Here is an 8106-nt window from a genome sequence, read left to right as displayed (position 1 = left end):
AGCCAGAATCAGTGACTGCAGTGTAACACACCCAAAGAAAGATTCTAGGTCTGACCAACCGTCTCAGTCGTGGGCAAAAAGATGACAGTCATTAAAATTCTAAAAGATAATTTATTGAGAAAAAAAAATCAAGAGATAAAAGATAAATCAGTCCAGTGTCCCATTTATGAATCAAATAAAAACACACAGTCCCAAGGCCAGAGCCAGCTATGCCACACTGCCAGTTGCACTCCACGTGTTGCCTTTAACAGGGTTAGAAGTTGTCCTCTGAGACCCACCACCCTGCAAGCACATAGCCAGTGGTCACTCTAGCCTCTGCAACTCTGCCTCCAATAGGCTGTGGCATATAATAGGCCGTGGCCTGCACAGAGAGACAAAACAACACTTTCACTATAGAATTCATAGCGCAAAACCCATCCATCCCAAACATATCTGGTTTCATCACATTCCATTCCATATTGCTAACGTTTGTTTCTCTCTAAGAGTGCTTGTGAAGGATTCAACACAGACAGACAAGTGATGTTAGAGTAGAAGTGCAGTGATTGTGTGACATTTGTAGTGTTGGGCTCCTTATCTGATTACTGTTGAGCTCATAGTGATGCAAAGTGTGAGTGACATTGCTTAAGGAAAGTCACCGGTTACAGTAATGTTGCTGTGTGGTCGGCTGCAATGTTCAATCGCACGACCGGCAAGAGAATAAGCTTGAAAATGGTTTATCTTTTCATTCTTTCCCAACCTGGAAGCAACATGAGGCAGCTTGTGTATCGATGTTAGCAAACGAAGGCGTCTAGCCTGGAGAGCAGCTGTGAGACGAGCTGATATCCAGTTCTCTTCCATCTCCAAATATCTGTCGGTGCTCCAGACATTTTCGTTTCGGTAAGTTCTAAATATGTTCATATCACTCTTTATAGCCTATTAGTTTTATTTTCGATGCGCTCTGAGCTCATAGCAAATTAGAACAAACATCCTACTGAGTGATTTTCCAGAACTACCTTCTATTTATAGAGTTGCTAATAATTTGGCATTATTTTAGCAAACCAGCCTATGAAATGGATGAAACATCGTGACTGGGTTGCAGCGCTACACAAGGGACCTGCTTCAAACATACCACCATCAGATTACTTCTTCCATGTGAGGGTGAAGAGGTGACCCTCCTGGATAAGATGGTGAAGGTTTGCTGCGTTTGATTTCTGAACGAAATCGGTCTCTATACAGTCCATTCTCTTTTGAGCTGCTTTTAAGCATCTTGTAATCTTCGTTCCAACACAGTGTGTTTGTTTTGATTTGTAGACCCCGAAAATGGTGCCACGCTCCCACAATGCTTTGCGGCGTGACGTCAACTCCAAAGCGCTAAGCGCTAATTTTGAAACTACACCCCGCGTGGTTACGTTGCGCAAATGAGTCATGTGACCAAACCGAGTAACAAATCACGGCAGAGTCGGGAAGAAGGGGCGGAGAAATTGTGTTTGTGCAGGAGAGGAGTCGAGCAGAGAGAGAGTTACTTTTTCATGAAACTGGAGTAAAGTAGTAAACTTACAGGAACATATACCACTACCAACGTTGGGATCAATTTCTGCATCGATCTGAACACCCTTGTTTCCTGGATCGTAGCTCAGATCAGCGTGAACCACGTGGGTCTCTGCTCCCAGATCTGTTTGTTAAGACTTCCAGCTTCATCACGGAGTTTCTCTCGGTTTGTGGGCTCATCTAAAGGTAAGCTTTTAGCGCTGTTGAGAATAATAGATTGCTTGGTATACATTGCAGTTAGACAGACTTAGAGTTTGTGATTGCGTGCAACATTACAATACGACGGGTTTTAGGGGGTAAGAATACATACAGAAAAACGGTCTTTGAATATGAACAAAAGGATTGGGTGCAGGGCAGGAGAACAACCAGCCCCCACCCCAGGACAGAAAGCCACAGGTACACGCGTGGGGGAGGGCAATCAGCCTTTAGAATAGGACTTAATAGGACCGTCTCCAGATGCATCCAGGGCTGGACTGGGACAAAAAATCGGCCCGTGTTCCAGATTAACTGGCGTTGGTCGAACAGATGTGTGGTAGACTTGCGTTTCAGGAGCTGCTACCGACAAACCAGCAAAAAAACACCAAATGTGTCATCTGTGACAGTTGTGAGGTTAACTCAAACACACTCCGTCAGTCTTGATGCTGCTGAACAACAAAATGTTTAAAAATGTGGCGAGTTGGTGATATTGTCAAACAATTAACACCACGCCGGTGTTGTTCACAGGAAGGCGAGAGTAAACGATCGGGAGACTCTTGTCGTCGTTATCGTTCTCCTCGCACGTTTTATTACCCCGATTTCAGCGTTTTTGCTTCACAACTAAAGTGTGCAGTTTATTTTGTTTGCACTAACATGGACTCGAATCAACCAGCGCCACCTCTGGCCAAGTGCCACAGCCTACAGCCAGATTCATTTCGTTTCATTTAACGATCCACTTTCGCTCTTCTCATTCTCCGTCACCGCTGTGCTTTTTCCTGCAATGTGCGTATGAAAACAAAAGCAATGCGCATGCGTGTTTTACCCTTATTTTATTGCGGTATTTAATTTTCTTATCGTTGCCCAACATTATACCGGTATTACCGTGAGCAGTATGATATAGCCCAGCCCTATATTTAAAAGTTTACTATTTGGCTGCCCCACATCAGCCATCCACTGTTTTTTTTTTTTTTTGGGGGGGGGGGGGGTTGAAAAAATTATCCACACCTACCACTACGCTACGAAATTTGAGGCAGCTCTTACTGCTCATTTTATGACAGGCAGACCCCCACTGTCATTCTTGTGGGTTTGGTATCATAACATTAATTGTAAGGTGGAGAAGCTCACCTTACCATTGTTTTTAAAGCAACAGTTTTGTATAGCACTTTTAGTTCCAATCATGCAGGCCTGCTTGAAGGAGAGCAGATTCTCAAACCTAACTTTCAGTGCACTCCTCAAACATTAAAAAATAAAATAAAATTCTACAAAATGTAAAAATATGAAAGCCTAGTTTTAGGACTTTTCACTTCCACTTGGTAACAAAAATGCAAGTTTCATCCCATGTAACAAGGTGTATGTCATGGTAAAACCTCCCCTACACATCAGGAACAAGAAACTAAGAATCTACTAGTCTCACTCATTTAATCCCTCTGCTGCATTCTTGGGAGATGCCCCCAAGGGTGGTGGAGAATGACCGAGCTAAGATCCTGTGGGACTTCCAGATACAGACGGACAAGATGGTGGTGGCTAACCAACCGGACATAGTGGTGGTAGACAAACAGAAGAAGACGGCCGTAGTGATCGATGTAGCGGTTCCGAATGACAGCAATATCAGGAAGAAGGAACACGAGAAGCTGGAGAAATACCAAGGGCTCAGAGAAGAGCTCGAGAGGATGTGGCGGATGAAGGTAACGGTGGTCCCCGTGGTAATCGGAGCACTAGGTGCGGTGACTCCCAAGCTAGGCGAGTGGCTCCAGCAGATCCCGGGAATAACATCGGAGATCTCTGTCCAGAAGAGCGCAGTCCTGGGAACAGCTAAGATACTGCGCAGGACCCTCAAGCTCCCAGGCCTCTGGTAGAGGACCCGAGCTTGAAGGATAAACCGCCCGCAGGGGCATGCTGGCTGTTTTTTATATATATTTTTGTGCACATAAGATTTTCTGGAGGACAGACATTTGTTTAGAACTCTTATAGATGTTGAAGAAGCAATTACTGTAAGCAATTACTTTGGTGTTCCTCCACCGCAGAAGAAATGTCAGAAGGGGTCCGAACCACAAAAGAAGCACGTATTCTCGGAAAAGTGGTTGCAGGAGGTGAGCTGGCTTCAAACAAATGATGAACGCACAGAGATGTGTTGCAGAATGTGCCGTGAAAATCCCACACTAGCGGACAAAAACAGTGCCTTTTATATGGACGCAAACGCGCGTTGCAACTTCTTATCTGGTGCACGTCTTTTATTTTGACAGCGATGCGCACATGCGGACCACTTATGTGCACCCGTGTAAATAATATAATGTTCTGCCGGGTGTGTTGTTGGTTTTCCCTTGATTTCTGAGTCGACAAGCGCCTTTTTTTGCTGGGACCAGTAATTTTAAGAAAGGCCCCCATTAGAACCCATGAGAAATGAAATAAATGCATTATTGCTCAGTCTGCAATATCTTTCCCAGAACAAACACCAATTGCAAATGACATACTAAAAATAAACCTGAAAAATCTGTTTAGAACAGCGTACTATGTTGCAAAGAGTGAACTACCACTGGCACGATTTAGCAGTCTTTGCAAACTTCAAAAAAGCAAATGGCCTAGATCTTGGTTCCACTTGCCTCTTACCCGTGACTTCAGTGGAAATTTTAAATTCAGGATCTGACACAGACTGATTCATGTCCTACACAGTTCTTACAAGTTCATAGAAATTTCTGTTCAAGTAGAACCAAGTATTTGAGTTGATGATTGTAATTTTTAAACAATGTTGTAATTTGTGTTTCAAAGATTTTTTGATTAATGTTTCTGTTACAATATTATACTTTAATGTATAATATTGTAAAGGAAACAAAACAGGAAACAAAACATCAATCAAAAAATTGCTCTCTTTTTTATTTGGGCTACTTAAATTTTTTTTGGGCTACCAAATACCCTTCCCTGCCAGAAGGGTTACCAGGGATTTTGAGATTTTGCGAGCCCTGCACTGAGAAGTGTAGTAATGTTTATTTGCTCTGCTTCTTTTTGTCAGGGATAAAATATGTCTATATACTTTTTGTGTCCCAGCTGAGTAAAAGGAGGAGAAGAGTCTGGTGGAGCAGCAGAAGGACAATTTCAGCCATTTGGACTCAGCTGCAGAGGAAACGATGACTTCAACACAGAAGGTGAGAAAAATATCACAGTTACACTGTTATTGAAACTGTGTGCAACTGGTTGGTTTTTAAAACACAATTAACAGCAGCTTTGTCTTTTGCATCCTGGGCTCCTCCTTATATACAGACTCTACATTCACAACCAAAAACCACAGAAGTTAGAAGAAAATGCAAAGATCATATTTTATCAGCACACATTGAAACAACAATATCATCAGTTGAACTCAAAATATTTTATGAAGTAAAATATTTTCTCCACTTATATATTTCTTCAATAAGGTAATTTTCATTACACCTCTCATTGTGTCACATCATTGTAATGTGATACTATCACCAGAAGGTGGTGGAAACACACCAACAATGTGTTTGTTGACATGTTTGTTTCCACTGACGGAGGGAGTTTCAGTTTGTTCCATGACTGCATTTCACTCACTGCCTCTGTTTGTATCTCTGTCACTGCAGGACCAACATGGAGCAAGAAGTCAGCGCTCTCAGGAGGCCGACAAACGTCAAAGAAGAAAGGGAGAGAAATCCTACAGCTGTGATGAGTGTGAGAAGGATTTTACCCGGAGTGACAGCCTAAAAACACACCAACTCATCCACAGTGGAGTTAAACCTTACAGCTGTGAGTTGTGTGGAAAGTCTTTTACCCTGGCTCGAATCTTAAAAAAACACCAACTCGTCCACAGTGTAGTTAAACCTTACAGCTGTGACTTGTGTGGAAAGTCTTTTACCGAGGCTGGAAAATTAAAAAAACACCAAGTCCTCCACAGTGGAGTTAAAGCTTACAGCTGTGACTTGTGTGGGAAGGATTTTGCCCGGGCTGAAAGCTTAAAATCACACAAACTCATCCACAGTGGAGTTAAAGCGTACAACTGTCAGTTGTGTGGAAAGTCTTTTACCCACGCTCAACCCTTTAAAACACACCAACACGTCCACAGTGGAGTTAAACCTTACAGCTGCAAATTGTGTGGAAAGTCTTTTACCCATTATCAAAGCTTAAAATTACACCGTATCATACACAGTGGAGTTAAAGCACACAGCTGTGAGTTGTGTGGTAAGGCTTTTGCTCAAAAGCACGACTTACAGAGGCATCTAGTTACCCACTCTGGAATTAAGGCGTATAGCTGCAACTTTTGTGGAAAAAGTTTCAGCGACAAACACTACCGAAATAGACACCTACGGATTCACACTGGAAATGATGTTTCCTGCTGTGATCAGTGTGGGAAACTGTTTATAACAGACGCACAGTTACAACGACACATGTTTAGCCACACTGAGGAGAGACCTTATAAATGTGACCTGTGTGAGAAGACTTTTAAATCTCCACATCACATGAGAAACCACCGACGGATCCACACCTGAAAATAACTCTACAAGTGCAGTTACTGTGAGGATGTATTGATTTTTTTATCTTGTAATTGTAACCTGAGTGTTTGGAACAAATCTGATCAGTAAACTTACGGAGTTATACTGAATGAACTGTTTGGAAAATTGAAGAGTCATTTTTGTTCAGTAAGCTCAGTCTTATAATGTAAACGGTAAAATGTAATTGGACGTTGGCAGAGATGCTCTTTGTTTCAGGCGACATTCAGGATAAAAATAAAAAAGCAGAGCAACACAGATGGATCCAGTTCTCAGCCCTGTCGTCGCAGTGGTGGTGGGAAAGAGTTTCTTTGTGACCTTTGTATAAAAAACTTCCAATCATCAACGGGACCTAAAACCACATCAACGTAGACACACTGGAGACGAAATGAACTACTGCAAAGAATGTGGGAGAGGCTTCCACACACAAGTACATTAAAAATACCTGAACTCTTCCACAGTGGGGTCAAAAAGCACATCTGTGACCAGTGTGGGTCATCCTTCACCACTGAACATGAGCTCAATGAAAAAGCATAAGCGAATCCACACAGGAGAGACACCATACAAGTGCAGACACTGTGACAAAAGCTTCTCACGATCAGGTCATCGTAACAAACATGAACGTACACACATGGAAGTGAACTTCAGCTGTGACCAGTGTGACAAGAGCTTCAGGAATCTCAGTTCATACTCCGAACACAAACGATCCCACGCTGTAAATAAACTGTTTCACTGTTACCAATGTGCAAAAACATTCACTTCATTGTCTGCTCTGTGCAAACATCAGCCTGATCATGCAGGACTGAAATCACTGGATCACAATGAATCTGAAGAGAGAGAAAGATCCTCTTCTGGTTTCAGGCTCAGACTTAAAAACCTTGAGATCAGGCTCCACAGAGTTCAGATGGAATCTCCTGTAAAGAGTGTCAGCTGATGTCACACTTGGATCTGAGGTAGCTCTGATTTCTGGAGCTGCAGTGAATAATCCTGAATGTTACATTTAGGAAGCTGCATGTATAGATATGTATATCAAGTTTATGTTTTTTCCTTTGAGGGATCTTAATTCTCTAAAATGTTAACCCTGTTACATTTTAACCTTTGTTCCCTTAGGACACAGTAGTGTTTAGTAGTTGTACTATTAAAGTTATAGGAATGTCTTTTTTACCAAACAGACTTTGTATCAAAATTGCAGATATGGATATATATTTCAATTTCTTTCATTTGAACTTTCTTAGTGTTTCCAAAATTAACTTCTTTTTTTAAATGTATTCATTTAATGTGTTACCTCAGTTAAATTTCAATTCTTCATTCATATTTAAACTTTTGCTTCTTCTTCTTTTGAATCCTTTTCTCCCAAAATTGCAAATAATTTCACAGCAGTTGCTCTTAAAACTTCCAAAATGAACTAAATCTGTCCACCAGCTTTGAAACAACACCTGCTGTGACTTTATGTCCAGAAAAAAGAAACTCAAGTTAAACTGGTTTTGGGCTGTACTTCCATGTAATATCAGTTTGTACCAGAAGATGGAGCAGTGAGTCAGAGTAACCTTTATTCAATTAGGCAAAGACCACATTCATATTCACATTGGCAGCAAAGAACTGTTACAAGATCAAAAATTCAAATTCTATTAAACCTCTATTTTTGGCTCCTTTAGTGTGTTTACTGTGTTCTTGAACTCCACATGTTGTTTTTTTTAATGAATTCATTTCATTTCCACATGTTCTGCAGCTGTTTTCTTGTTGATTTGAAGTTTGTATTATGAAATCGTGATTTGATTTGATCCTATATTTGATGAACTTTGAAAAATAAAGAAATGGTCTCACAGCAAGTAGTTTGAGCCCTGATTTCAGATTCAAAGTAATTTAACTGTTTTCAGTGGTACATGTGGAG

The 8106-nt window shown here is 41.3% G+C and overlaps 1 long non-coding RNA gene across 1 annotated transcript; it reads left to right on the top strand.

Moving 5' to 3' along the window:
- Positions 1-935: 935 nt before the first annotated feature.
- On the top strand, positions 936-5529 carry LOC120728278. The gene is made up of 3 exons (XR_005694679.1): positions 936-1713; positions 4765-4862; positions 5313-5529. It is a non-coding gene; the product is annotated as an uncharacterized LOC120728278 (long non-coding RNA).
- The last annotated feature ends 2577 nt before the right edge of the window (positions 5530-8106 follow it).

Source organism: Simochromis diagramma, unplaced genomic scaffold, assembly GCF_900408965.1.
Source record: "Simochromis diagramma unplaced genomic scaffold, fSimDia1.1 OVJJ01000341.1, whole genome shotgun sequence".
Classification (NCBI taxonomy): Eukaryota; Metazoa; Chordata; class Actinopteri; order Cichliformes; family Cichlidae; genus Simochromis; species Simochromis diagramma.
Note: the sequence above shows the minus strand (reverse complement) of the source record. Positions and strands in the feature narration are given on the sequence as shown.